The sequence below is a fragment of the Akebia trifoliata genome, chromosome 7 (genome assembly GCF_017979445.1).
Source record: "Akebia trifoliata isolate Shusen 1 chromosome 7, ASM1797944v1, whole genome shotgun sequence".
In the NCBI taxonomy this organism is placed as follows: Eukaryota; Viridiplantae; Streptophyta; class Magnoliopsida; order Ranunculales; family Lardizabalaceae; genus Akebia; species Akebia trifoliata.
Genome location: NC_141381.1, coordinates 7615836 through 7619578, shown reverse-complemented (window position 1 = coordinate 7619578; position 3743 = coordinate 7615836).

Here is a 3743-nt window from a genome sequence, read left to right as displayed (position 1 = left end):
GGGTTGGTTATATTCTTCAATAAAAAATCAGATTTTGGGAAGCATGTAGTCATACTTTGAGGATGGGTTTTAAACTAAGAGAAGCTTATTTTTTGGGATTGATTTGGTACTGTAAATCATATTTTTTTTTACCATTACAATAATGTGAAAATCCAGATTTTGAATTGGCTTGGTGGTACTAAAAACCAAGTTTTTGAGGATTGACTTTAGGTTTCTAACTTTAGGTTTATGATTTTGGGTATGTGACTTATGGATTCAGGCGTCGGTAATGACTTGAAAATTTTAATGCACATCTTGAGGAAAGAATTATAGATTTTGTCGTTGATTTTAAAAGTACGGATCCTTAATTTCAAATATTTGAAGAAAAGTAACTTCATCAATAGATTTAAAAGGATCGAAAAATATACTTTAGCTTATAAGCATGTTTTAATTAGAAGTCGAATGAAAAGGTTGTTGAATCCTTGAGTTTCGTGTCAACTCTTACCCAATAAGTAAAAATAATAATTTAGAGACATAATCTGAACAATCCGATCACACCTTTAGATTCGTGTCGAAAAATCACCCGAAATAGAATATAAGAATGTCCGAATCGACATTTGGGAAAAATAATTTTTGACATGACGTTTATATCCCCACTTAAGTATAAATATCAAAAATCTAAAAAAAAATATGATATTATTCTCTCTAAACAAAACCTAGCCTTAATTTTTTCTTGATCTTTACAACTCAAATCTATGTCAAACGAGAATGATATGAGTTTTACCGCAAGAAGGAAAGTCATGCATGTCATCAAAGACTATGCGCATTTGCAAAGAAATTCGATTTTCGTCGGAAGAAAGTTTTTGTGATCGATCGGAGGCGATCTTTAACTTTGATTAACTATCAAAAATAGCACAAGGTAGGATACCTTCCCTTTTACCTTCTAGTTATATAATAATTTTGTAGAAAAATACATTCAATCTTTTAGATTGTGATTGTTCCTCCAATTTTTGATTAATTCGTCAAATTCACGCATGTTTGCATGGATTGAATCATTTTTGCATAATTATTTTCACTTGATTTTGGTTCATTGGATGTTATTTAAGTGTTTGATAAGTTGTGTGATGTTTTAGAATTAATGGATATCTTTTTTGTCGATTTCAAACGAGTTTTGGTGAAAAAAATCGAATATGAATGAATTTTTTTGAAGCTTTTAGCTTGCTGACGGTGCCGCCATCAGATTCAAAAATATTGAGAAAGCAGAATTTTGTTTCTGTTTTGTTCCCCCATAGCCTTAATGTGGTTTTGTAGCCTTTGTTTTATTAAAAATATTTAAGTAATTTTATTTTCCCCGTTTGAGTTCTTTAATGAAATTAAGGTTTTACCCCTTATTTGAAAACTTTGAAAATGGTTTTAAGATCAAAATCTTATCGTATTAAAATGCGATTTTTGATTTTAAGAACAAAATATAAATTTTGACGTTTTTGCCCGATTTTCAAAACTCGATATTTTTATTGTTACTTTGAATTAAGTTATAAAGATTATATGGTGTTTCTCATGTTATCAAGGGTTTCTATTTATAAAAAAACTATTTTCAATTTTGACAATTTTAAAAAATTACTTTTTCCAACATTTAGCCAAATTTTTATGTTTAATGACTTTATCATATTTTTTGAACTTTTCGACTGAACCAAAATCATTGAATGGAATTGGTTGAAGTCATACAGGTTTCGAATGATTTTAAAAAGTAAAAAATACTTTGATAAATATGTATGAAATTAGACGACGGATTGATCGATTTATTAATGGATGGATAGAAAGAACGTATGTTCTCGATTGATTGATGGGACAGTTCCTCTAGTCTTATGTAGTGGCCATGTAACGTAAGACATGATAGATATATAAAGAGATGAATAGATAATTGATGTATGAAAATGACGAATGGATTTCACTAGAGAACACTACCGAAACTTACTTGTATTTTTGATAAAAAAGATACTAGTATATGTTATAAATCAAAACTATTTTTTTTGCTAGAAAAGATTTATAGAAAATTCATAAAGAGTAACGCGTTGCTTTTTATTCGGAAGCAGCCAGTCAATTTAGGATAGTACTAGATGTCATATGTTCTTCGGTAGTATGGGATACCTTAGAGCATATTATAGTTTATGAGATCCGAGAATTTTTCATACTTCTTTCCTAGAGAATTGTATGTATAAAGGTGGTCTCTGTATAGTGTAGGGGTAGGCGGGGTTCACATGCTTTATCTCTTGATAGGCTTCGATCGAGGGATTTCTTGGGTTAGTCAATGATCACTGTTAGTATATAGTCGTCAAACGGTCAATCTTACCGTTAATTGAACTCAATATTGGGTTCTTAGTCAACGACCAGTCTGAACTGGATAAATGGTCATCCAACTGTAGTATGCTAGACCGATTATAAAATTAGATTATAATGATGGGATTTCAAGTTGGATTAGAAGTTTAAAATATCAAATTGCTATAGTCAAGGCAGTTATATTGTCTTCAGTTCTCTTATCGACTACACTGTTGTATTTGTATTATGTATCTTTTCTTTATTTTATAATGATTGATAGATATTTTTCATTTGAAAGTTGTAAATGTTATTAAAAATGATAGATTGAAGTTAATTACAAATATTTATTGAGTATGCTTAAACATTTATTATATGCTACATTATTAAAACCTGCATTATTTAACTATTTAGATGTTTATGCATGTATGACTCACTGTTAGAACGATGTTCATCCTACTGAATAACATTCCCCTGTTACTTATCATATCTTTCATATTACAGATTATTCAACTTTTGAGGAGTCATTCGAGAAGGTCCTTGAGGAGGATCAGGTCAATGTCTTGCCATCACCGTCTATTTGAGAATTTTTAGAGGATTTTAGCAGTTATGTAATTATAGACAAGAAAAATATCAGTTTGAAAGTTTTGTAATCTAATATATTAGGAGATTAAGGATTTTGATTATGAATATGTTTGATGATAGCTTCCGCATACCCTTTATGTTTATGGATGTTAGTTATATTTGTTGTTCCGCTGCATAGACATTTCTTAGAATTATTTTTCTATGATTGTTCTAACAGGTTGTGTAAGTGTTTACTTCAAACCTCGAGATTCTGATTGACGAGTCATCAGAATTCGTGTTGGGATTTCGGGACGTGACAACATTTGACTTCAGGTTCTCTGACTTATTATTTTTGATCTCCGATCTGATCTACAACCGGAGGGTGACTCCAACTACTTTACAGACTAGGAAGAAGACCTTCCTTATCTGTAAAACCTCAAGTTTTCAATTCGTATCTCGAAAAAAAATAATGAAATTTTAAGAAAATCCTGAAAGTGGGACTTAGGATAAAACTGTAGGACCTTGTTCTAATCATTTTTAATGAAATCTGATCTTACCATTGGATTCAAAATGATCGAAAAACATGTTTTAGCCTGTAAGTATGCTCAAGTGTGAGTCCGAATAAAAACGTTGTAAAATCCTCGATTATCGAGTCGGACCAGACTAAAATAGTGACTTTTTTGCTATAGTAAGAATTATTAAGATTCAACTACATCATTAGGTTTGTAATAAAAAATTATTGAACATGGACTATTTATTTGTCATTTTTGGAGATCAGAAAACCGAATTATCATAAAAAACGAAAATGACGTCAATTTTAGGGGTCACCTCAAGCTAAAAATGTAAATATTTTTTAGATATAAAATTTGTAGAAATCGACCATGCCA